The 27149-nt window shown below is 45.7% G+C and overlaps 1 protein-coding gene across 4 annotated transcripts in view; it reads left to right on the top strand.

Annotated features, from left to right (window-relative positions):
* The window catches only part of ADGRG2 (adhesion G protein-coupled receptor G2), a 123614-nt gene that overhangs the window by 23208 nt on the left and 73257 nt on the right, over positions 1 to 27149 (top strand). For all 4 annotated transcript variants that reach the window (XM_045051260.1, XM_023249384.2, XM_045051259.1 and 1 more), the window contains exon 2: positions 18193 to 18235. The gene's annotated coding sequence lies outside the window, so the exon portion shown is untranslated. The remainder of the gene's footprint in view (positions 1 to 18192; positions 18236 to 27149) is intronic.

The following is a 27149-nucleotide window of genomic DNA, read 5'->3' as shown; positions in this document are numbered from 1 at the left end:
TACTCCGGACATTTCCTATAACTGGAACCATACGGTATATGGCCTTCTGGGTCTGGTTTCTTTTGCTTAGCATCATGTTTTCGGAGGTCCTCCCTGTCGTGAGCCAGGACTTCATTCCTTGTTCTTTCCCGTCTTCATTTCTCCTTTCTTCACCTCCACCTTCTTTTCTTTTCCGTTCTCTTCCTTTTCCTTCATTCCTTCAGTCCTTTAGACGTGTCTTCTGACTCTGGGTCCAGCTCTTTGTACGGTTACCATATTAAATCAATCAGTAAGTGGAAGTTCGTTTCCTCAAGAAGTTAAGGACCCAGTGAAATTATTACTCACACGCCTGACAACAAAGCTAAGCCAGACTTTTGCTAAGCACTGTGTCTGGAAGGCTGAATATTGTTTAGGTTGTGAGCTGTGCATTAGATATGTGCACTTGCTTTTGTAGCCGTGAAGCGGTATCTTCTTCCAGCGAACATCAGGTAGCTTGTCAAATGTGCTGTAATAGAGCTTGGCACCTTAAGCAAAGAACCCTTCTCTCTGCGGCAATGTGCCTATTCAGTTAAGCAACATTTTGCCGTTAGCTTTAACCATGAGCTTGAATTGAACTCTGAAGAAAAAGTAGAACAAGTGACAATACGACTTGCCAAGGCCTGAACCAAGCCAGGGACAAATATATGTGTTTCCCCGCACAGTCCACCCAAATGATTCCTTACTGTTCCCTAGACCACTCCCAATGAACAACTGAACCCGCCCCCGTTTGCCAGGGTGGGGCGAGAGGAGGGCTTAAACATGGACACGCACACACGCGCACATGCACACACACACTCACTCACTCAGAGTTAATGAAGCTTGCAACAAACCTCAAGTTATTCTCTTAACCTAAATCAAGCCAATAATTCATTTAGATTTTAACCAGCTATTTTGGAGATTGTTTTGTACGGCTTTAGTCCTTCCAAATGTTCACAACCCATAAAATTGGTTTTGGAAATACAGGTTTCCCGTGCTGTCCAAAAGTAGAGCATTCTTATGAAACCTTTTATAAACCAAAATGGTGTAAAGCTGAAAGTGGGAGAAGCAATTAGCATTACGTAAAAGTGAAATGGTGAAACTTCCAGAAATGGGTAGTGATCCTATTGTCTTTTGGCTACAAGGAATCACAAAGTTGAGTTTGAGTTCCTTTGCAGTAGTTTTTCTTCCCCTAGGTTTTCAGATGTCATTCTTTCATTCTTTCTCTATTTCCTTTTTTTTAAAGTTTATTTTGAGAGAGAGAGAGAGAGAGAGAATGCGTATGTGTGCCCATGGGGGAGGGGCAGAGAGAGAGAGAGAGGGAGAGAGGGAGAGAGAATGTGAAGCAGGCTCCATGCTGTCACCACAGAGCCCGACTTGGGGCTCAGTCTCATGAACCATGAGATCGTGACCTGAATCGAAATCAAGAGTTGGACGCCCAACCGACTGAGCCACCCAGGCGCCCCAGGATTGAATTAGTACAAATAAAGCACTTCAAATCCTGCCTGATCATAGCCTGCAGTTACTAGACTTTGGCTGTCATTTATCCGAACACCATGCCAACGCATCACTTAATTTTCCTCTGACTCGTTGCTTGGTTCCATCAAGTCCAGACTGATTCACATCAGGAGTAATCTTTCCTGTCTGGGTAAGTGGGTGATCAGGGATCCTTCTTCCAGAGCGCTGTGTCTTTTCCCTGTGGCGCTCATCCCCAGCTCTCATCCCCCAGTGGGCCTCCAGGCATCTTTCGCAGGCCGCCTCTCAAAAATCTCCCCCGCACCCCCCCTCCCCGGCCAACACACACTTCATATCCACTTCCCAGCTTTGATTTTCTGCTTGCTGCTTATTACTAATAGCGTACAGATTTTATTGAGCAGCTAACAGTGTTTTTAGTGTAGTTTTGTTTTGCTATTGCTAGGATAGAAAAAAAAATCCCAAAATATGCTGCTCGTGAGATTTTTTTTTGTTCTAAAAAATAATGTATCTTTATTGTTAAAATTTTAGAGGTTCCAGAAAACCGCAACAAAACAAATATAATTCATCTCGAGCCCCCCCTCCCTCCCCACCTCCGAGTTGGCATCTTGAGGTGTAGTAAGAAGGCAAGTTTCCACCAGCTCTGGAGGGAGTGCATTTTCTAGTCTACTCCTGTAACTTCAGCTAAACAGCTCAGAAGCGGATGAAGACTTACCCTGTTCTCTAAATATTATGATTTGGATTCCTTTGGACTTGTGTCCATATTCTCATATGAAACTTGTTTGAGAGAAAAGGAGTGAAAAAGCTGAGTGAAAAGGAATGTTCCCTCGTGTAGAGTTTAGGGTCTCCTGGCGTATCGGCCAAGCGTTGCCCGACTCCTGCCAACCTGAACGTCTAAACAGCATTGGTCACGCCGTGACTCAGTTTCTCTCTGCTGACTTTCCTTATAATACGGAGCAAGCTGCACTCTCTCTGTGTCGTCTCCTCTAGGAATGTCATCCACCTCCTCGTGTGTTCCCTTCACGGCCCTCTTTCACACTTGAGACGGTTGCCTGTGTTTGTCCATTTACGTTTCTATTTGCTTGAGTGCCCCATTGGCATGTGAGTTCCAGAAGGGCCCAGTTGTATCCGTCCTGCTCCCTGGTGTGTTCCTAGTGTGGCGCCGTGGGCTGCCAGCCGACCAATCCTCAAACGTAGGCCTGGCCCCTCATGCCCCTCGAATATACTTTCTCTTCCGGTCTCCACATGCCTCTAACGAATGTCAAAGTCAATGATTCGGTGATCCGACCCTCCCACCGGCCGGTGCCTTGAGACAGAAAGCTCACTAAGCCTTCACACTCAGGGGTCGGGAGCCCACACCGGCTATGTCCTGGGGGGGGGCGATTGTGACGGGGTGGGGATGAGGAGCAGAGCACAGGGAAGGGGGGCCGCAGGGGGCTGGACGAGGTGGGGCCGCCGGGGAGGACAGAGAGCAGGTGTCTTCGGAGGAGCCCGTTCAGTTTTACCCACGACCCCGGGCGCGTGAGGCAGCCGAGCGGCCTGCCTGCCACGCTTCAGCCCCGAAAGCTGGTGAGAGCCCTACGAAGCGGCGCTCGCGAGCCGGTGCCGGGAGCCAGACTCCACCCTGGGCACCCTTCCCGCACTTACTCACCCCTGCACACAAGAACCGTAAAGGGCAAACATCCCTGAAACAGGGATCATCCCTGTTTCATCGCTCTGGGCTGACAGCAGCGAGCCCGACGCGGGGCTCGAACTCCCGAACTGTGAGATCATGACCTGAGCCGAAGTCGGACGTTCAACCGACGGAGCCGCCCAGGTGCCCCTTACGTATTTTGTCTGTATTTACACCTTTGTGTGTTCCAACAACTGTGAGATGGGCACTGTTGATATTCTCTCCATTTTACATATGAAGAAACTGAGGTGCACGGAGACACTGACTGACTTGCCCGAGGTTTTAGGGACGGCAGGTGGCACAGCCAGAATTCAAAGGCAGGCGCTTATGACCCTTGAAACGACTGCCACTTACTTCATGAGCGGGCCTGGCGGCCTTTCTTTTCTATGGTTAAGATTTCTTGACAATTTACAGGGAGTTAAGAAGTTAGTGAATGTTTCTGACAAACCCCATTAGCCGCTTACCTGACCTTCCCATTCTGGTCCGTGTCTTTTCAACTTGACCCTTTCGGAGATGAACCTGGGAGGCTGACTGAGATATTTGTTTCATATTTACCCTGCACTTTTTTTTTTTAACTGTAGAATTCTCCATGCATCCCCGAGACTAACCTATGTGACTTCAGATGAGAGAAATAACTTCTGCTTTTTTCCTCCACATCCTCTTCATCGCTCCTGTTGAGTCACTACTCTTATCAGTAGAATGTTTCTGGCATTCCACATGCTGACTAGCAAAGTGTGGATTAATGGTCAACATCTGCATGGCAGAAGGACACGGGGGAGCTGCCTCTGGAGAGTAGCCTTTCTGCAGTCAAGTTTGCTGACACCTCGTAACAGTTCAAGGTCAAACTAGATGGCACATATATTATCACACCGCTTTCCCTGCAGTGTATTAAAGTGACTTACGGGCCTCTTAACAGGCAGGCCCCGTGCATCTCATGGTTCACGGAGACTTTGGGGTTTGGTGGCAGGTGATGAGCTTTGAGAGTCAGTTCATTCATGAGTTACGCTCCCATTTTCCCAAAATCTCTGGGGAGTTTAGACGCTTCCCGCAAGGGAAAAAAAAAAAAATAGTACTCCCACATCACTTGGAACACCTCAGTTTTGGAAAAATCATTAAAAAAAAATATTGTGAAGCCACCCATGCTGCATCAGTGCTGGAGGGTCATTTGGGAAAAGGCAGCGTCCAGACGCTTGTGGGAGGTAGGATTTTTACGGGCCGTCTGTGCGTCCAGTTTCAGAGGACTCCACCGGGGCCGTCGGTGCAAACCGTTGAACCCGACAAGTCGTCTGCCAGCCCTCCCGGAAAAACACACTGACAAATCACAGCACTGGGTGGGTCACAGAGGCTAGTGCTAAAAAAAGAAGAAAATGGACGGCCCTGCTCTGGTGTGAGGCCAGGGCGCGGTGCCTCGGCCAAGTTCTCCGGTGAGAGAGGAGTTTCCGCCATCTCGGGCTTTCCCCACCCTGCCTTCCACCACCCAGTCTGTAAAAATAAGTCCACTTCTGGAGGAGCCAAGTAGTCCTTTGAAGGCAACATAAGCAAAAGGAGCAGGTAGTGTTGATGCTTTAAGAGAACATCCCGATGAGGGAGGAAATGAAATAAAACGAAAAGGCCAGTTTGAAATGGGAGGTTTTCCTGGATGTCCGAGAGCTCATTGGAACGGCACTGACCTCCAGTTGCTGAGGCCCGGCCCAGCAGACCTGTGCTGTAGCTAAAGCTCCTCCCTGGGGTCTCTTCCCTTTCCCCGCCCCTCTGCTTTCGCCCTCCCTGGGAGAAGCCCTCTCCAAGCTAACGGGCAGCTTTCTACCCCAGTGCTCCTGTGTTGTCCGGGCCCTGACCCCATTGGGCCCTTCCCAGCCATCCATGCCTGTGGTGGCCCTACTCCCCATTGAAGCTGACACACTTCTCTGTTAATGACCCTGGCATTTGAAATTCATGTTCTTTAGTGGGTTGCGTTGCCTTACAAAGGAAGCCTTGAGAGGTTGTCTTTTAGAGGGCAGTTAAAAACAAAGAACTTTTGGGGCGCCTGGGTGCTTCAGTCCTCGAGCTTCCGGCTTCAGCTCAGGTCATGATCTCTTGGTTCATGGGTTCGAACCCCGCATTGGGCTCTGTGCTGACCGGGTAGAGCCTGCTTGGGATTCTGTGTCTGCCTCTCTCTCTGCCCCTCCCCTGCTCATGCCCTGTCTCTCTCTCTCTCAAAAACAGATAATAATGATAAGTAACATTTAATAATAATAGTAAACATTAAAAAAATCTTTCCTTTTAAAAAACAACAGAACTCTTCGGGTAGGAGAGGAGTCCTACTCTGTAGAGGCAAGCTTTAAAAGTCCCTTCTAGGTCGCCATCATCTTCAGTCCCTCTGATATAGAACATGTTTCTCTGCCTTCCGTAAAACACACAAAAGATAGAATCAGGGGCGCCCGGGTGGCTCAGTTGGTTAAGCTTCCGACTCTTGATTTCAGCTCAGTCATGATCTCACAGTTCGTGAGTTTGAGCCTCACGTTGGGCTCTACACTGACAGTGTAGAGCCTGCTTGGGATTCTCTGTCTCCCTTTCTCTCTGCCCCTCCCTTGCTCATCCTCTTTTTCTCAAAAATAAAATTAAAAAACTTCAAAAAATGAAAAAAAAGACGATAGAATCAGTCACTCCCATCCTTGTGTCCTCAAAGCAGTGTTCTTAGGACTACGAGCGCGTTTCATAGCACCATTTATCCCTGCGTAGGAGTTGACTGCAGATGCTTTTTGCCTTCACAGAACATACCCCTTTATCGTTTCCCTGTGCAGACGGACTGGCCTACATTTTGAAGAGTGTTAATTGGAAGCCACAACTTCCTGCGGACGATGTGGTCAGCCGTTCAAGGCTGCTGAAAGGACATGTGGAAGACTGAGAAGTGAAGGCTGGGTTTGGCAGGCGGAAGTCAGGGGTGACCTTGATAAAAGCAGCCCAAAAGCCTGACTAAAACACATTCAAGAGACCAAGTATGGCCAGCCCCTATGTGGGTTCCATTGACTAGCTTATGAAAAACTTTGCTTCCTTGAAGGTTTGTTTTTTGTTTTTTGTTTTTTTTTTTAAATTTTTTTTTCAACGTTTTTTATTTATTTTTGGGACAGAGAGAGACAGAGCATGAACAGGGGAGGGGCAGAGAGAGAGGGAGACACAGAATCGGAAACAGGCTCCAGGCTCCGAGCCATCAGCCCAGAGCCCGACGCGGGGCTCGAACTCACGGACCGCGAGATCGTGACCTGGTTGAAGTCGGACGTTTAACCGACTGCGCCACCCAGGCGCCCCGAAGGTTTTTTTTTTTGAAAAAAAAAATGTGTTTTAAATGTTTATTTATACTTGAAAGAGAGCGAGAGAGACAGAGAGAGAGAGAGAGAGAGAGAGAGAGAAACGGAGCATGAGCAGGGGAGGGTAGAGAAGGAGGGAGACACAGAATCTGAAGCAGGCTCCAGGCTCTGAGGTGTCAGCACAGAGCCCGACGCAGGGCTCAACTCATGAACTGGGAGATCACGATCTGAGCCGAAGTCAGATGCTCAACCGACTGAGCCACCCAGGCACCCCAAAGGATTTTTTTTTTGAGATGTTATTTTTCAGTAATCTCTGCACCCAATGTGTGGCTTGAACTTACAACCCCGAGATCAAGAGCCACACGCTCTGCTGACTGAGCCAGCCAGATGCCCCAACCTCGAAGGATTCTTTTGTTTTCTTTACTTCATGGATAAGAGTTCAGAATGGAATATGATTGATTTTTCTATCTGGGCACCAAAGAGCCACATTCGTGGTTTAATAATACAAATAGGAAGGCCTTAGGACCTATCTGTTTCCTAGTTCCCCTCCTTGGTTGGCCTCCTTCTCTGATTCATATATTCTCCTTGAAGCTACTTTTCTTTCCGGGAGGAGGGGAACACAGAGTGCCATTTTGTTATCTGTGCTTTTGGTTGTTAATTACCTCTTGGCCTCCATGGAACAAGTGGGGTCTCTAAATAAAAATATATCCAGAGATTCTGAGACACGAGGCCAAGATGAAATTCTTACTCTACTTCTCCAGAGACCTCCTGGGTTTGTGTAACCCCTGAGGACAGGTCCAAGGATAGAATTTTAAGATGCTAGGGGCAAGGGGTGGGGGGACGAGACTGCTCTGGCAAGAGCAGAAAAGAAGGGCCTGTGTACCTACGGCTCCGAGAGCCAGCACTGGTTTCCTGCTCTTCCCACATCAGTCTCTGTGCCTTCCCTGGTGGCATTAGGAAGTGTTGGGTCACACGTCTGTCCCTCACATTTGGGTTTACCCTTCGTCCTCCTGCCTTTGCCCCTCCTCATCCTCACCAGACACTTGACTGTAAGCTCGTCTTTTTATTTGTAGTTTTTTAAAAGTTTATTTATTTATTTTGAGTGAGCGGGGAAGGGGCAGAGAGAGAGAGAGGGAGAGAGAAAGAGAATCCCAAACAGGCTCTGTACCATCAGCGCAGAGCCCAGTGTGGGGCTCGAACTCACACCATGAGATCATGACCTGAGCCCAAATCAGATACTTAACAGACTGAGCCACCCAGGCGCCTCAAGCTCATCTTTTTTTTTTTTTAATTTTTTTTCAACGTTTTTTATTTATTTTTGGGACAGAGAGAGACAGAGCATGAACGGGGGAGGGGCAGAGAGAGAGGGAGACACAGAATCGGAAACAGGCTCCAGGCTCCAGGCTCCGAGCCATCAGCCCAGAGCCTGATGCGGGGCTCGAACTCACAGACCGCGAGATCGTGACCTGGCTGAAGTCGGACGCTTAACCGACTGCGCCACCCAGGCGCCCCAAGCTCATCTTTTTTAAAGCCGGTCTCTGGTTATTCCTACCCACTCTGGTTTCCTCGTTCTGTGCCCCAGCCCCCAGTGAGGCCTTGACTGTCTACTATGTTGTTTTTTTGTTATTGTTGACACCTGACTCATTTCCACGTTGTCTCACAGGGACTGATGTGAGGGGGAGAGCTGGGGATTGACGTTAACCCTGTACAAATTGTATGTGACCACAAAAGTCAGGTGTGATGAACTGGGTTCTAGCCCACACTTGGCCGCTTACTACCTCTGAGCCTCTCTTGCCTCGTTGAAATCGAGGCTGTGCCTTCCACTGGCTCACCCTCAATTTCCAATCCAGACACAAGGCCCACTGATGCTCCCTTCCAGATACTCCTCGCATATGTCTGTATCTCATCACCACTACCACCAGCCTCAGCCAAGCTAGCGTCTCTCTTCTCAAATACTCATATCCCTTCCTCGGGGGTATAGAGCCGGGCCAACTACTGCCCATGGGCAACCGCCCCGTGGTTTTGAAAATCAAGTTGCATTGTCACCCGGCCATGTCCATTCATTCACGTTTTGTCCGTGGCTGCTCTCTTGCCGCAGTGGCGGAGTTGAGTAGCTGCAGCAGGGATCCTATAGCCTGCAAAGCTGGCAATATTTACCATCTGCCCCTTCACAGAAGAAGTTTGTCGAGCCCTGGGGAAACTGATTTGTATCATCATGTTGAATCTTCCTCCTTTTGCAAACCCTGAAGTCCATTATATTTGTGTGTGTATGACATAAGTCTATAGTTTCCATTTCCTTGATTATACATCTGACTTTGGATTTTTGTTTTATTGAATTGCTCAGACCTTCAGAACAGTGTTTGAGATGGAGAGTAGAAATCCCAAACTGGAACCCCCACTCCACTCTGTTCCTCCGTAATCCATTTTCCACTCAACAGCCAGAACAGTCTTGCCAAAATGTGAACACATCACCCTTGGTTTAAAGTCCTTCAGCGCCTTTCCGTTGCTCTGAGAACAAGACACGAATCCTCACCTTGGCCACCAGGAGCCCATATGAACTGAGTCTTGTCTACTCCCTCTGTCTCATCTCCGAGTGCCCCCCACCCCTCTGCATCCTGCCCACTCTGACATGTTTTTAGTTTGTTGCATAGGTCATATTCCCTCCTGCCACGGTGCCTTTGCACGTGCTCCTTCTACTTTGTATGGTCTTTCCCTGCCTCTTTTCTGGGTTCACTCCTCCCACTTATCCTTCGGGTTTTAGCATCACTTCCACAGGGAAGCCATCCGTGACCCCCTAGGTCAAATCCCACTGTCTTCACTTGGAGGTCCACATGCTTTTCTTGGCGGCACTTACCACATTTGCATTTCTTGGTGTTAATTTTTATATCACATCTTTGCTTCCCCGGCAGACGATAAGCTTCCTGAAGGCAGGACTTACTTTGCTTTCCAGTGTATCCCCACTACCTAGTATGGGGCCTGGCAAACATTTGTGGGTCACTTGAGGTCATGTATGCAAAAGCATCTTGTCTATCATAAACCATTGTACAAATGGAAGAAGTTATTACTCTTAACAGATGAGAAGGAGGAAAAGTAATTCTCTCTAAATGATGAGGCTCTATGGACAGTTTGAGAACATAGGAAGGGAAATATTAAAGATGCTTGAAGCAGTAAACCTCCTCTGCTCTGCCAGAGGATGATGGCTTCAGGGGCCACCTGGGTGGCTCAGTCAGTGAAGCCACCGACTTTTGGCTTCGGCTCAGGTCGTGATCTTGCGGTTGTGAGATCGAGCCCTGCCTCGGGCTCTGTGCTGACAGCATGGAGACTGCTTGGGATTGTCTCTCTCCTTCTCTCTCTCTCTCTCCCCGTCTCCCTCTCTCTCCCCCTCTCCCCCCCCCCACTCGCAAGTGCCCACTGTCTCTCCCTCTCTCTCAAAATAAACTTAAAAAAAGGACAGCGTTCAGAAATTGAGAAAAATCTTAGAAATGTGTACCAGAGGGCATACTTCCAATTAAACCTTGTTGATGGAAGCCGTTAAAATTTCTGTCCACCTCACATTTTGGTGGTCAGTTTGAAATACATTCACACATGCACCTAGAGAAGGAGAGAGCTTCTCCAAGGAATCTTAAGGGAGAGAATCCCATTTAAAACATCACACACACACACACACGCACACGCACACACACACACACACACACACACACACACACACACACGAACATTTATCCAACCCTGACATCTAATTTGACCTTTCTAAAAATTAACGAAACCACAAACAAATGGCAGGTTCCAGGACACCAGGGAAAAGTAAGCTTTTAAAAAGTCTGAAAAAACATCATTTGGGGGAAAAATAAGTTAGGGAATAAAGTGCAGACTCTAAATGTGGAAGAGGAAAGAAAAGCATTTTAAGGAATGACCTTCTGGCTTCTGAGTTGTACTGAGTGGTTTGGTGTCATTAGTAAGATGATCCTATTGATTGTCTTTTATTCGTGTAGTAAACAAATGGAAATCTAAGCATTTTACCACTCACAATGCGTTGTTTCCTGTAGTTATAAATATATTTTCTGCTTACTTAGCCTCAGCAGCCACATGAGAGAAAGGGTCTTGGGCTATGCCCTTTAACCCTTGGGTGTCTGGCTTGAAAGGTCCATTTTCTTATGACACTTCCCTGCTGGCGGGTAGAGGGGAGGGCTGGAACCCTTCAGTGACCCACTCAGCAGGTCACAGTGACAAATGACTCCCCCCAGGAGATTGCTACCAGCAAATGTCTGGAGCTGGGCTGCCAACTCGGCCAAGAGTCTGCCTTCTGGCCTTCTGGTCTCCAGAAACATCTTGTCGAATCACCTTAGGAGTGGGGGCCTTAGACCTTGCAAGGTCTGCATGGTCAGCTTGGTGGCTTTCAAAAGGAGTGGGTTAGAAGAAAAGGGTTGTGAATTCGAAATAGTCCAGACCAGTGGCTTGTACCAAGTGGGCCCTAAAAGGGTACTTTGTAGTACTTGTAGAAGGAAAGGAAGAAAGCAAGAAGTGTGTGTGTGTGTGTGTGTGTGTGTGTGTGTGTGTGTGTGTTGGGGGTGGTAATGAAAGGAAGAAAGGGTAGAGAAGGAAGAGACAGAATGAAGAGGAAGGAAAGGAAGAAAGAAAGTATATAAATTAGCTTTTCCTATGTAACAAAACGCCCCCAAATTTAGCGGCTTAATAAAGCCACAGCCATTTTATTAATTCTCAAGTCTGGAGTCTGGAGTTGGCCTGGGCCCCGCTAGATGGTCCTGCTGGTCTCAGTTGGTCTCATTTATGCACCTGCAATCAGCTGCCAGTCAGCCAGATGACTGTCCCCGGGGGTTGGCACAGTGGCGATGACTGGGCTGGTGCCTTTCGCCATGTGGCGGGCTAGCTCGGGCTTGTATATGTGCTTACGCGGTGGTTTGAGGGCGCCAGGAGCAGCAAGAGGGTGCGAACTTGCGTGCTTGTATCCCATTTGCTGATGTCCTCTTGGGCAAAAGCAAGGGGCAAGGCCGGCCCACGTTCTGGGGGTGGAGAAATAGACTCCGCCTTTTGATAGGAGGCCCCATAAAGTCGCCTTGCAAATGGACAAGCGCGCTGGGATAGCAAGCATGCATGGTGTACGTGTTTTGTACACCTCGTTTTGCAATCTACCACCAAAGAGAAGGACTAGAAATTTCTTTTGTGGGCACAGTTGGCAGAGACACAACAGTGTCGAGGGTGAGGGTGAGGGTGTCACGTTGAAATAAAAAGTGCTATTAATGAATCACCAGGTTCCTATCTTGCGCACTTTATCTGTCAAATACGACTGGATAATAATGTGACTTCTTACTCATTTCCAGGGGGAACAATGAAACCTTCATGGGCAAAGGTTTCTTCATCTTTCACTCCTGACATGGGACTAAGGAACAGTTAAGGCTGTAGTACGTCTCCACCGGCAAATATATTTGGACACAAAGATGTTTAATGCTTCACACTTTATTTTTAGCCCCAATATAATGTCAAATGTACAACAAAAATTTAACAAACAAAGGAAAAATTGACGTGGGGTTTTTCTTAGTTGCTTGGTGGAGCCTCTCCTACCTGTACAATGGTTTGGGCTTTGTCCCCATTTATATATGTTTTCATTGTACATTATCTCATTATTAAAAATACAATATCAAAACATAGTTCAAGTAGAGGGAAATGCCCAGAATTTGTTGCTACCCAGTGGAAAGGGAAGTTAGGAGTTAGAAAATCCCGGGTATGACAATTGGGGTCGATTTAAGGTTGTGGTGGTGACCTAAATTCAGTTTTTGTGGCGAAATGTTTCCAAAGAAACGGAAGATGGTTTGCCTCGGGTTAACTTTGTATGAATGTATAGTTTAGTCTAAGACTTGTATTTAAAAAAAGTATTCTTTCAGGGGCACTTGGGTGGCTCAGTCCGTTAAGTGTCCGACTCTTGATTTTGGCTTAGGTCGCAATCTCGTGGTTCGTGAGATTGTGAGATTGAGCCCCGTGTCCGGCTCTGTGCTGACGGTGCGGAGCCTGCTTGGGATTCTCTCTGTCTCCCTCTATACCTGCCCCTCCCCTGCTTGTGCTCTCTCTCTCTCAAAATAAATAAACTTAAAAGTTAAAAATATTCTTTTTGTGAAACCGTAAACTAACGCTCTGAGAAAGAACTAATTGGTATGTCCTCGCAGACGTATTTACTTTTAAGGTGGTAATTATTTGTACCCTAGAGCAAGTGATGCTTTGTTATGAAACACCTTTAATTGCACCTTGTCCTGTGGAGGGCTGTGGTTGCCTCCCTCAGAGAGTTGGATCTGATTATCAGGGAGTCATTCCATGGTGGGTCCTTGGCACGCGGGCTTCTATACCGCTCTTCCAGCTCTGGACAGAGGTAACCGTCCACATTTGAGGTCTTGGAGTAATTTGGCAAATGTCAAGCTAGGTAAGGGGAGAGAAGGAAAGGAGGGACATTGTAGGGCGAAGGAGAGTATGGGTACGCTGGAGAGATATTGTGGGTTTGGGTCCAGACCACCACAATAAAGCAAGTCAGATGAAGTTTTTGGTCTCCCAAGCGCGTATGAAAGTTATGTTTACACTTTGTTGGAAGCGTTACATATTAATTGCCAAGCGTACGATAATCGCATTGCACAAAACAGCGTACGCGCCTGAATTCAAAAATACTTTATTGCTAAAAAATGCTAACCATCATCTGAGCTGTCAGCAACTTGTAATCACTGACCACAGATCACTATAACAAATACAATAATGATGAACAAGGTTGAAATATTGTGAGGATGAGCAAAACGTGACCTAGAGACAGAAAGTGAGCAAATGCTGTTGGAAGGGAGGTAGCGACAGACCTGCTTAATGCAGGATTGTCACAACCCTTCCATTTGCCACAACCCTTCAATCTGTAAACCCCAAAACCTCCCCGCAGTATCCTTGAGGCTCAATCAGGCGAAGCACAGTGAAACAAGTTAACGCCTGTTGAAGGGAAGGGCAGAGAGAACAATGGGGAGGGGGGAGAGAGGAAAGGAGTTGAGTGTAGGAAAAATAGTATGGCAGCTACTTTCCCTGGCCTGGTCTGTTCCATTTACCACAGGCACGATGAGGTCATCTCCTTAGATGTTTGAGAAAGCAATTCCCCAAGCTCTCTTAGTCACTTCTGCAAAAGAACAGCGATCAACACCAGGGCATCCGTCCTCCTGTTTAACTTAAATCTTGGGCTATGGTTTAAGCCACCGTTTCTCCTCCTCTGCCCCTCGGAGAGCTGGAGAACACCTAGCTGCCTTTTTTTTCTTTTTCCTGTGAGTGTCTTGTGTACTCAGCGGCTATTAGTCATGATCCATCACGATCTCCCTGTGGACACGCAGTGTGAATTTTTCCCAGTCCATTCACATGATGTATTTTTTTAAATTTTTTAAAATGTTTTTTATTTATTTTTGAGAGAGAGAGAGACAGACAGACAGAGCCAGAGCCAGAGCATGACAGGGGAAGGGGCAGAGAGAGAGGGAGACACAGAATGTGAAGCAGGCCCCAGGCTCCTAGATGTCAGCACAGAGCCCGAAGCGGGGCTTGAACCCACTAACGGTGACATCATGATCTGAGCCGAAGTCGGACGCTCAACCGACTGAGCCACCCGGGCGCCCCATTCACATATTTTTAATACGTTCCATTGGTTTTCTGCTCCATCTCTCCAGGGTCCCTTCTGGCCATCCTCTGCTTTGCTCTTTATGCGTCAGGAACGTCAGCTGATTCCAAGTCCTGCCCACTCCGTGCCGGTCATGGGCTCTGTGTCTTGATTTAGGCTGTTTCCTCTCCGGAATGCTCTTTCCCATTTCTTCACGTAAAAGGGGTCGTGCACCCTTTGGGATGCAGCATGACTGTTAGTTACCTCCTCGAGGTGTTCCGTGCCTGCATCCATTTCCCTGCACTGGTTGAGTTTCCTTCCTCAGAGCTCCTGCCATGCCTGTGACAGAGTCTGCAGCCGGTGCATCTGGCGCTTCCAGAAAACTCGACATTCTGGATTCAGGCTCCGAAGTTCCTCTTGGCCGGGCACCCTTCGGCAGGGTGCAGCCTGCGGAGCCATATGGAGTGGCCCTGTTATTGGCATGTGGTAGGCATTCAGTAAATGTTTGTTGCCTGAATTATCTTTAGAGTTTTCCAGAGCCTTGTCACAATTTAACTCTTGTCGAGCAGTCTGTGTGGGCGAAGATCTTATTAGGTTGGGTCTGATCAGCAGCGGGACCGCCGCACGGTTCTGCCATCCCTCTTTTGTTTGTGCCTCGATGGTGATACCCACTACTCTCCAGTCCAGAACCTGCATATCCCTGGCCTTCTGTGCGTGCCCACAAGCCTAACCTTCAGCGTCATCTCTGACAGTGCAATTTGCTCTTCCTACTAGTGTGAGAAGCTTCTCTTTGTTGATTTCTGCCCTCGTTCCCGATTTATCACAGCCTCTGTGTTCTCTGGTCCTTTCTTCCATGGTGGTGTCAATGCCAGGAACCCTCTGCCATTCTCTGTCCCTCGGTCCGGGCCACTACTTAATCATTAGGTTTCAAATGACGTGCTGAGTCTTCCAGGAGGGCCTTGTGTCGCCATGTGTCGCCAGCCAGCCAGCCAGCCAGCCAGCGGGGTTTTTCTTTTTGTTTTTTAAATTGATCCCTGGACCAGCTTCGCATTGCCCCAGAGGGCAGTGGTACAACTGCCTGGGGCTGGCTGGCTGTTACTTGTGTGCTTGGCCTCTTCTGCTGATTACCCCCAGGATGCTTGGGTCCTGTGGCCGGCACCCAGGGCCTCTGCGGTCTGTGAGCTCGGGAGTCCCGATCCTTGGATGGGGCTTGCCTCTCTGAGAGCTTACTTGACACTGGAGCGGGGCTCTGACCATATACGCAGCATTTCTTCCCACCCAAACCACTTGTCCAGTCTGCTTACCCTTTTTCTCTCCCTGCTCGCGCTGGTATTACCCTGGCTTTTAGCCAGCTTGATAAATGGAGGAAGTTGGATGTACTTCCAGCCTCCCGGATGTCATGCTCTGGGGCAGTCTGCAACTGCGGGAGGTTTCAGTTAATCGCAGCCGTCGGTGAATTTGCTGTTCTCTGAGAACTTTCTCTGTTCTGTGCCATGTCTTACATAAGTCGATACGGTTCCTTTTGTGACTTGCCCTTTCCTTTCAGTGATGTAAGGAGCCCAAACATTGGCAGTCGCTGTACCCTTTCCCCGCCCACATGGTCTCTCTTTCTTTCTAAGTGGATTAGGGCAGGGCCAGCGGACATGGCCTCCAGCTGAGCCATGGATGGCATTAGCTCCTGGTCAGCCTCCCTCCCTCTGAGCTTGATTTGGGAGCTCTTTCTGGAGAACCTGGATGTCTTGGCTCTCCTTCTCTCCTGCTTTTCTTAGCTGGAAGAAATAGATTTCATTGCATAAGCAATACACAAATACGTGTCTTGTGTTCATCCTTTTCCCCCATCACACTGCGTTCTGTGGAGGCTTGGTGGGTTTCCTTCCAGGCTTTTTCATGTGCATTTGCACTTGCCCCTACTTAAATAAGTATGCACACGTAGAGCTTTGCTTCTTTCTTACCAGATCCTAGTTTATGTATTATTAGGAATACTTGATTTTTTTTCTTCTGGCTGACATGTACTCACGATCTCTATATGTCAATACATGTAGGTCAACTTCATTTTCTTAAGCATTGCATAATATTCCATAATATGGATGGACCATTATTTTTTTTTCATGTTTATTTATTTTTGAAGGAGAGAGACAGTGTGAGCGGGGAGGGACAGAGAGAGGGAGACACAGAATCGGAAGCAGGCTCCAGGCTCCGAGCTGTCAGCACAGAGCCTGACGCGTGGCTCGAACTCACAAACCGCGAGATCGTGACCTGAGCCGAAGTCGGACGCTTAACCGACTGAGCCACCCAGGTGCCCCCGGATGGGCCATTCTTTATTTAACTGTTCATCTGCTGATGGGTGCTTAAGCTTCCCCCACACCGGAAGCTGCAACGACAGCTTTTTTGTGTGTATGTGTATCAATGTTTCTGTAGGGACAACCTCTGGAATTAGAATTTCTGAATCAAAAGCTATACACCCTTCACATTTCAAAACCTAGCTGAACTATTCTCTCAAAGTTGATGTTTCCACCAACACTGTATGTGACTGTTCATTTCCCCACATGCTCCCTAGCTCTGGATATTACTGGCCTTTAAAATTTTTTCCTCCAGTGGGCAAAACAAACCTCATTGTTGTTTGCCTTCTTTTTTTACCTGAAAGTACTCCAAAGGAGCAGAGAGAGCCTCATGTTGTTTATTAATAAACTTGGTTACCAAAAACCTTTGTGCTTTATTGTGGTTATCGATAAGGTTTTGAAGAGGCAATGTTCTTGAGTTGTGAAATTTCATCAAAATCCCTAGGTAGAAAACCCTCATTTGCACAAATGTGAAGTGAAATTATTTCCATACTCAAGTCACAGTCGATTTGTTTCTCTGTTTGATTATCTGAATGTTTTTCACTTGTTAATCCTACATTCATTCCACATTGAGCATTGGGCCATGTGTTTGCAATTTGTTCATCCTAGGACAGGATGTCATGCTTGGCCTTCGGTTTTGTCTTCTTTAAACATTGCTTAATGAAGTTTTTCTGACATATCAGACTTTATTAAGAGCTACTTTTTTTTCTAAGATTTTATTTTTAAGTAATCTCTGTACCCAGTGTGGGGCTCGAACTCACAACCCCAAGATCAGGAGTCACAGGCTCTACCAACTGAGCCACCAGGTGTCCCAAGAACTACTTTTTTTTTTTTTTTTTTGGTAAAGAACATATCATGATCAATAGAAACTCACCATGACTCCTTATTTGTTCTTTGAATTCATATCTTGGATTCTTCGTTGAGCATTGAACTTCTGTCTGTTGACTGAAGCCAGAAGTAGGTCACTTGGTTCCAAGATCACCTATAGATTGTTTCCTCTTAACAAATCTTGATTTGAAAACCGTTATGCCTGTATTTCACATGAGGGGACACCATTGTATGAAGTGAGTTCTCTTCTCGTATGAAGCATATTAACTCTTTGAGTTAATAGTCACACCAGTGTTTTGGTTTCGAAGTAAAGCGTAATGGAATATTCTGAAAGATACAAGTCAGTTTGTCAACATTGCACTCTGCTTTGGGTGGGCATCCCTTTCCCTTTCGCCGGTATGCATCTGCCTTGTCCCTCACTCAGGTCACTGCCCATACCCCCACATCCCCCTTCCAATTCTGAGCCACACGTAACAGTCAATATGGTTATTTATGTGGTCCCTCTGTGGAGAAAGAATTCTGCCTCTGGCTTTAGGGGCACAAGAAACATAAATGACCCAATTCTTGGTATCAAGGAGTTTATGTTCTAGGGAAGTTAAGTCACAAAAACATAAAGAAATATCTGATAAAGCATGGTTTCTAGAAGGGACTCCCTTCCCCCGCCGACCCGGGCATTGCATTCTCCAGTGCCCCTATGATGCTGTTAATGAAGCCTGAGACTGAGCAGTCATAAACGCTACTAAAACATTAACCCTCTCCTCCCCAACAGTGGCTTTGGGCTGGTCTTCAGTTTAAAATGAGTTCCTTAAGAGCAGGGTTTGCTTCCTCCATTTCTTTTGTTAACTCTGCTTCCAAGTTCAAGCCCTGGTATATGGCAGGGTGGTCTGTGGGCCATGGCTGATGGGCTGATGGTAGCTTGAAGCGTTATGGTGCCAAGAAGCCAACTTGCCATTGATCTAATTTTTTTTTTTTCATTTTCAGATTTGTGCAGAGTCTCCATCTTTCCTTTTGAACTTCCTGTCAGGTGAGTGAGGCTATTTCTATGTGATAGTATTGTAGAAATAATGAACATATTTGATTGTTTTTTTTTTTTCCCTCAAATGACCTCCCTTCATTTCAAATCCCCATCCCCTTAACTACTGTATTCTGTTTTGTTTTGTTTTTAAACTCCTCACTCCCACTTGGAGGCTTCTTCTGTAGACATTTTCTTTTCCTCAGGGATTCTATTGTGGAACCATTTCTTCTTGCTAGTCCAGTTGTTTTTTTGAGAACTTTCACTAATGGGTACAGATTTTGAAGTTATGTGGCGCAATAAACTCTGGGGAAGGAAAACGATCATTTCCAGAGAACTCTTTGGGATTTGGTTTCACTCTTTTCCCCTTTCCTTCTCCCTGGACTGACTTCCCTGTCTCCAATAGCTCTTCTCACACATTGAAATGGACTACTGAACATTCTCTTTCTTTTTAAAAAAAAACTTTATTTTGGGGGAGAGAGAGAGAGAGCATCCGAGGGGGAGGGGCAGAGAGAGAGGAGGGACAGAGGATCCGAAGTGGGCTCTGCGCTGATAGCAGAGAGCCTGATGAGGGACTCAACTCGTGAACCGTGAGATCACGACCTGAGCTGAAGTTGGACGCTCAACTGACTGAGCCACCCAGGCGCCCCTGAACATTCTCTTTCTTACCTAAAGGGCTGTGCCCATGAAGCTTCCAAAGGCTCCTCCCAACCAGATTTCTGCTCCCAACTCTTCTACACGGAATTAAAAGAATTTTTTTAATGTTTACTTATTTTTGAGAGAGAGAGAGGCAGAGAGAGAGGGAGACCAGAATCCGAAGCAGGCTCCAGGCTCCGAGCTGTCAGCACAGAGCCCGACGCGGGGCTCGAACCCCCGAACTGCGAGATCACGACCTGAGCTGAAGTCGGATGCTTAACCGACTGAGCCACCCAGGCACCCCTACACAGGACTTTTTAAACCGCTACTGACTTATACTTCCTGTTTCCTTTGAGACACCTAAATATTGCTTATTTCTGGTTCTTGACTGGTGTAAACAATAGAAATCTTGTAACTGATACAACGGTTTATTGCAGTTAATGTAAATTAGAACAATCCTATTATAATTTAAATGATAAATAATACACGTTGTTACTATGTTAAATCCCGATAAGTTATTATTGTAAATGAGGTTAAAATGTCTGAGCAAGGTCACCCAGCTAGTGAATGGCCACGCTGGGACTTGAAGCAGGGGTTGGCCCCGTGTGATGACAAAAGCAAGGAAGGACACAGAATACTGGCGGGTGGTTTGCTTTCCTTCGTACCTCACTTCTTCTCAAATACGATCTCCTGATGATACAAACCGTGTACTTCTGCCCCACCCCTGTCCCCATCTTTCGGTGCAGATCACCATCTTGAGGAGGCTTGTAAGGAGAGTCTCCTATTTTTTTTCCTCTCCATATTGATGAAATTATTGTGTAGCCACAGATTCCAGACCAAATCAATTAAAACATCTTTTTTTGAGTGCCTGCTGTGGGTGGAGTTGCATGCCGCTGGGGTGGGGGTGAGGTGGAGACTGAGTCTATACAGGAGAGGATGTTGTGTTCTGGTGCCTTGTTTTTGTTTTTAGGCTAAGTTGACTCGTATGGACCATGAAGAGAAAGTTAAAAAAAATAAAGTCACTATTTATTTGGCTACACCAATGACCAGTGAATCCAAGTGCATAGTGGCTGTGAGTTCTGGAGGGCAGGAAAGATATCTGTCCTGTTTATCGTAGTATCATAGGTCCCATGTATAGTACCTTGCACGTAACAGAACCTCAATAAATTTTTGTAAACTAGATGAATGCTAAGAGACTTAATGACAGAGAACAAATGGAGGGAGGTGGACGGGAGATGGGCTGAATAGGTGATGGGTACTAAGGAGGGCACTTGTGATGAGCAGTGGGTATTGTACGTAAGTGAAAAATCACTAAATTCTACCCCTGAAACCAATTTCACCATATATGTTAACTAACTAGAATTTAAATAAAAACTTGAAACAACAACATTAGCAAAACTAGATGAATGTAGGAAATAATTCCAAAATCTTAAAGTTTATTTTTTTATTTTGAGAGGGAGAGAGCACATGTGCACACGAGCAGGGGAGGGGCAGAGAGAGAGAGAGAGAGAGGGAGACAGAGAATCCCAAGCAGGCTCCGTGCTGTCAGCGTAGGGCCCGACGCGGGGCTCGAGCCCACGACCCGTGAGATCGTGACCTGAGCCAAAACCAAGAGTCGGGTACTTAACCAAATGAGCCACCCAGGTGCCCCCAGATGAAGAATTTATGTCCAGAGAATTTAAGGGACAGATTAAGGTCACACTGTAGGTGGTGGAGCCTGGATTCGAAGGCAGGCGGACGGCTCTACCAGGCATGCTTTTAAATTTTTTTTTTTTTTCAACGTTTTTTATTTTTATTTTTGGGACAGAGAGAGACAGAGCATGAACGGGGGAGGGGCAGAGAGAGAGGGAGACGCAGAATCGGAAACAGGCTCCAGGCTCCGAGCCATCAGCCCAGAGCCTGATGCGGGGCTCGAACTCACGGACCGCGAGATCGTGACCTGGCTGAAGTCGGACGCTTAACCGACTGCGCCACCCAGGCGCCCCTCTACCAGGCATGCTTTTGTTCGACGTATTTACCGGGCGTTGGGAGAGGAGCCTGAAGACTGAGGGGAGAGACAAAGCAGGCTTTCGCTTTGCCTTTGGGTAATTCACACATGGGTAATCAAGAGGATAGTGGATTGCAGGTAGGGCAGCAGAGAAATCTGGAGATGACTGAGGGAGTTGAAAAGTAGAACGCCTCTCACAGAGTTTTGTTTTCTTTAAGCGCACGATTTATTTCTAATCTTGCACATGTGGTATCGCATTCACTTGTATCGAATAAAGCTTTTCTTCCCCCTGCGTTAGAAAGCGCTTAATGCTTCCTGAGGAAATCATTTTGCACGGTCAAGACCCAACGAATCATGTCCTTCCATTTGCTTCTAGAGACGTGAAAGCTTCATATTACAGTCATGCCATATGGTTCCCCCTTGACTTGACTTCGCTATGATAAATGACACACAAAGCTGCCATTTTGGAGTTCATATGCAGCACTTACCGGTTAACCGAGTTTCTGTCATCGTTAGGACATGGGTGTTTGGGGGCATATGAGCGGTCATTTCTTTTTACGGCATTGCTGGCTTTAGTTCTCGATGACTTTATCTTCAAAACATTTTGTTGCTGAAGTTTGGAGTGGTTCCTTTTGTGCTATATTTATTCAAATTACCCCAGTTTACAAGATTTGAAACTGCTGCTAGACATTTCTGTGAGCATTGCAGAGACTTCTGTAAATAGTCTCATTTGATTTATGAAATGGGTCAAACTGTGAGGACTTTCCTTGTCAGGTTTTGGCATCAGGGTTGTCCTAGCCTGGTGAAAATGAGTTAGGTTGTGCTGTCTGTCTCCGTTCCTGGAGTGTTTGTGAGACTGAAATTCTTGTTTTTTAAACATTTGCTAGAATCACCAGTGTAAACATCTGAGACCAGACTTTGTCTTTGGGAAATTTTTTGAGACTTAATGGTTATACATCGATTCATGTTTACTATTTCTTCTTGATTGTTGGTAAGTTGTATGTTTTACATAGGGATTTGCCCATTTCTGCCTAGATTTTCAAAATTATTGAATAAAGTTATTCCTAAAATCCTTCAATCTTGTATGTTTATAGGATTTTCAGTTATGTTGCTTTTTAAATTCTTTCCATTGGTTATTTGCTGATACTCACTCTCTCTTTTCTTCCCCCTTTGCCTCCCTCCCTCCCCTCCTCTTAAATTTGCCAGAATTTTCTTTTCAAACACCAACCTGGGCTATGTTAATAACCTTTATTTTATGTCTTTTTTTTCTATATCATTATTTTATGCTTTTATTTTTGTTATTTCCTTTCTAATTCTTTGGTTATTTTTAATGTTTTATTTATTTTTGAGAGACAGAGAGATACATAGCACGAGTGGGGAAGAAGCAGAGAGAGAGGGAGACAACAGAATCGAAGCAGGCTCCAGGCTCTGAGCTGTCAGCACAGACCCCGACGCGGGGCTCGAACTCATGAACTGTGAGATCATGACCTGAACTGAAGTTGGAGGCTCAACCAACAGAGCCACCCAGGCGCCCCCTAATTCTTTGGGTTTAATTTGCTGGGTTTTTTTTCTCAAACTTCTTGAGAAGGAGCTTAAGTTATTAATTTTAAGGCTTTCTTGTTTTCTAATATGTACATTTAAAGTTTTTATGTATTTAATTTATTTAAATTAAAAAACATTTTTTTAAATAGATTTTTGAGAGAAAGAGAGCGTGCGCACACGCGTGCATGTCGGGGAGGGGCAGAGAGAGAGAGAGAGACACAGAAGCAGGCTCCAGGCTTGGAGCTGTCAGCATAGAGCCCGATGCGGGGCTTGAACCCAAGAACCTCAAGATCATGACCTGAGCTGAAGTCGGACACTTAACCGACTGAGCCACCTAGGCGCCCCTCTAATATGTACATTTAAGATGTAAACTTTACAGATCTTTAGCTGTACCCCACATGTTTTGAAAAAGTGTTTTTATTATATTATCAAATATTTTCTAATATATGTTATGGCTTCTTCTTTGACCTCTAAGTTATTTGTTAAATAACAGTTTAACTTTTTGTTATGGCTTGATTGTCTTGTGGTCAGAGAACATGCTCCTTTTCTTTTCCCCAATTCTGTAAAACAATTTTGAGACTTCTTGTATGGCTTGGTTTTCATAAATACTCCAAATGGAGTGGAGGGTTCATACATGGTCTTTAAGTCAGGTTCGTTAAATGTGTCATTCAAATATTCTGTATCCTTAGTGGCTTTCTTATTTGAATTTTACCGAATGATAATAGAGATGTAAATTTGTCATCTCCCTATTGAATTGAACCTTTTAGGAGTGAACCATTTTAGTTACAGGTAACGCTCTTTGCTTTAAAGTATTATTTGGGGCACCTGGGTGGCTCAGTCCGTAAGCTACTTAAGCTACTCAGGAGAGTCAAAACAAATAAGTAAACTTTAAAAATAAATAAATTTTAAAAAACCAACAAATTAAAAAATTAAAAAATAGAAAGAAAGAAAGAAAGAAAGAAAGAAAGAAAGAAAGATCACCCAAGATTCATCTTGGTCCAGGGCCCCCTTTTGTGGTTGCGGACTCTGATGTGCATGGCAATCCCTGGGGTTGTACAGTGTGTATAAGCTACATGACTGTATGCCATAGCCCTGCTGGACCCCTCCAAGAAATGTGCTAGATCTCTTCAATTTCTTTAAACATACTAACAACGAGCATATTTTGAAAGATATGGATGCCATCAGTGCAACTTTGAACGGCAATAAATGCTAAATCTATCTTTATCTAAATATAGAATAACTAGAGAATAAGATTTAAAAGGAGGGGGGCAATAGCTTGAGACCACTTTAGGGCAGGTCTCGGTAAGGGTTATGCTCTGTTACCTCTGGTTAATTGCCATAATTTGATTATACCATGGCTGCCACGACATCTGCAATGATCGATATTTTTTTTTGACCTAAGTCACAAGAGGTGTGATAATTGTTCCGCAAGCCTCCTAGAAAATTTTATGCCTTTGAGATATTTACAGTGAGTCATAAGTGTTGACTAACCAGACTTGCACAAGTGGAAATCGAAAAGGGAGGTACTGGAGAGGTTCTCAGTGCAAATGAAGCAGTTGACTTGGATCATTCAACTGTCAAAGAAGTCAGAGAATCTCAAGATTGCTTTTTTTCCCCCCCTAGAGTCTCTGGTTATATGTTTAACTACTCTGAAAAAAGAATCAGGAAACTATTAGTAAGAACATAACTAAATTTCGATTCGAAGTCGACTAAAAGACCCTGATTCAGCGAATACCTCAGAAAAAAAATTTTCTTCAGTGATCCAAGAATATATTGGGTTCAGTTATTCACACCAAACCTTCTGCTGGATACAATAAAAAATTGTGAACAAAATATTAAGAGCATTTTCTTAAATATAGCAAAGAGCTAACAAGAGAGAAAAGAATTACCAGGCCGGAGATGAAGGGAAAGCAAGAACTCAAGGAGGTAGTGTAAACAAAGGAACCATTTCTGTGTGAGCTTATGGGCCTAATGAAGCAAACTGGAGCTCCAGATATGAAATACAAAAGAAAAGCTCAGAGACATGGAGAGAAAAATACAAGGCCTAACATTTACTTAAAATTGAAAAAGGAGGGAGGGAAGAGTTTGAGAGAGAGAGAGAGAGAGAGAGCGAATGCACACACGCCGGCTGCTTCGGCTCAGGTCACCATCTCAGGGTTCGTGAGTTCAAGCCCTCTGCTGGCAGTGCAAAGCTTGCTTGGGATTCTTTCTCTCCGGGACTTCAGCTCTCTGTACCCTTTCCCCGCCCACATGGTCTCTCTCTCTTTCTCTCAAAATACATAAATAAAACTTTTAAAAAAATGAAAGCATTATTTGTCTGATATTAGTATAATCTGATAATATAGTAAAAACTTAGTATATTTTCTTTTGCTTAGTATTGGCATCGCACATCTTTCCCGTCCTCTTGTTTTCAAACTTGCTGTATCATTATGTTCTAGTTGTGTCCTTGTAAATAGCATATTTGGATTCTTTTTTTCCAGTCTGATGATCTTTGCCTTTTAATTGAACCATTTAGTCCATTTATATATACATTTTTTAATATGCGTTTTGAGAGAGAGAGAGAGAAGGAGAGAGCGTGCATGAATGGGGGAGGAGCAGAGCGAGAGAGGGAGACAGAGAATCCCAAGCAGGCTCCGCACTGTCAGTGCAGAGCCCGACTCGGGGCTTGATCTCGTGAACCGTGAGATCGTGACTTGAGCTGAAATCAAGAGTCAGATGCTTAACCTACTCAGCCACCCAGGTGCCCCAGAAGACTTTAACTTCTTAATTTCATTTTTTTTTACCTCCTAATTGATATATATATCTGTATTATATACTGTATATGTAAATAATATAGGTGTCATATTTTTATGCTATCATGTTTCATTTATCCCTGCAAGATATTAATGTTTTATACAGTAAACATTCATTTGGATTTACCAGTATATAGTGCCCCCGTTAGCTCTGGGAAACTGGGGTGTCTGACCTGTGTCTCATGCGTTAGAAGGTCCCTCTCTGGCCCTTCCCTAGTCATAGCCTCTCCAAAGGGTGAGAAGTTTGCAACACAAAGAAGTGATGCCCACCTGGAATGTGGGACCCTGGAATCCCCTATCCGGTCATTCTGTGCCTATTTCTAGGACCTGAGCAGGCCTCTTCATGCTGCAAGTATGCATCCCTTTAGACCTAAGGGATGACCAAGGGGTAGCTGCTTACAGGGAGAGAGGGGGGTTAAACGTACAGGCTGGGGTATCCGCATGCATACGCACAAAGCCTCTTGTAATTTGAGATGGAGCCCTAGAAGAATAAGGGCAAATTGGACCTCCTTTTATTTTTTTTAAGTAAGCCCTGTGCCCATTGTGGGGCTTGAACTCATGACCCTGAGATCAAGAGTCACGTGTGGGGCACCTGGGTGGCTCAGTTGATTAAGCATCCAACTCTTGACTTCAGCTCGGGTCACTGATCTCGTGGTTCCTGGATTCGAACCCCACGTGGGGCTCTGCACTGACAGTGCAGAGCTTGCTTGGGATTCTCTCTCCCTATCTCTCTGCCTCTCCCCTGCTCACTTGCACACTCTCTGTCTCAAAATACATAAATAAACTTAAAAAAAGGAAGAATCACATGCTCTACCAACCGAGCCAGCCAGGAACCCGGATCTCCTTTTGTTTTAATTTTTTTTTTTATGTTTATTTAGTTTTTGAGAGAGACGGACAGAGCACGAGTGGCAGAGGGGCGGAGAGAGAGAGGGTGACACAGAATCCGAAGCGGGCTCCAGGCTCTGAGCTGTCAGCACAGAGCCCGACATGGGGCTCCAACTCACAGACTGCAAGGTCATGACCTGAGCCGAAGTCGGCCGCTCAACCGACTGAGCCACCCAGGCGTCTCACCCCGGACCTCCTTTCAAACTCTTAACCTGTATATCACAAATGTTAGGAATGGGCCTGGTCACATATTAACCACTTTTCCTTCTCCTTCATTCCTTGTTGCATCTCAGATCTCATTGTTTGCCTGCGTACATCTTTTAGGATTTGTTTCAGTGAGGATTTGTAGGTAGTGAACGATATCACAGTTCTTGTTTGGTCTTCTGGCTTCCATTGTTTCTTCTGAGAAGATAGATGTCAGTCTATCACGTGCTCTTTTGAGGGTTAATTGTTTTCTCTCAAACGCATAAAATTTTCTAGGAGGCTTGTGGAACAATTATCAGACCTCTTGTTACTTAGGTCAAAAAAAAAAAATCGATCATTGCATATGTCGTGGCAGCCATGTACATCAGAGTCCACAACCACAAAAGGGGGCCCTGGACCAAGATGGATTTTGGATGATCTTTGTTTGTTTGTTTGTTTGTTTGTTTATTTATTAAGTTTATTTGTTTTGAGAGAGAGAGAGCACACATGCAAGCATGAGCAGGGGAGGGGCATCGAGAGAGAGAGAGAGAGAGAGAGAGAGAGAGAGAATGAATGAATCCCAAGCAGGCTCTGTGCTGTCAGGGCGGAGCCCCACATGGGCTCCATTTCACGACTGTGAGATCATGACCTGAGCTGAAATCAACAGTCAGACGCTTAACCGACTGAGCCACCCAGACGCCGCTAGATTTTACTGTTTAAATGCGAGCAGATAGTTTTCTTTGCAGTTGATGCTATCTCACCAGCCATGCTTAGCACCTTGAAAATGTGCTAAGAATCGCTGGCTATTCAAATCATCTTTCTCGATGGCCTAGAGAGCACTGAGCTAACCCAACTTACACCAGAAAATGAAGAAAAGTTCTAGCTCAAAAAGGTAAAAATG

Source organism: Felis catus, chromosome X, assembly GCF_018350175.1.
Source record: "Felis catus isolate Fca126 chromosome X, F.catus_Fca126_mat1.0, whole genome shotgun sequence".
Lineage (NCBI taxonomy): Eukaryota > Metazoa > Chordata > Mammalia > Carnivora > Felidae > Felis > Felis catus.
Note: the sequence above shows the minus strand (reverse complement) of the source record. Positions and strands in the feature narration are given on the sequence as shown.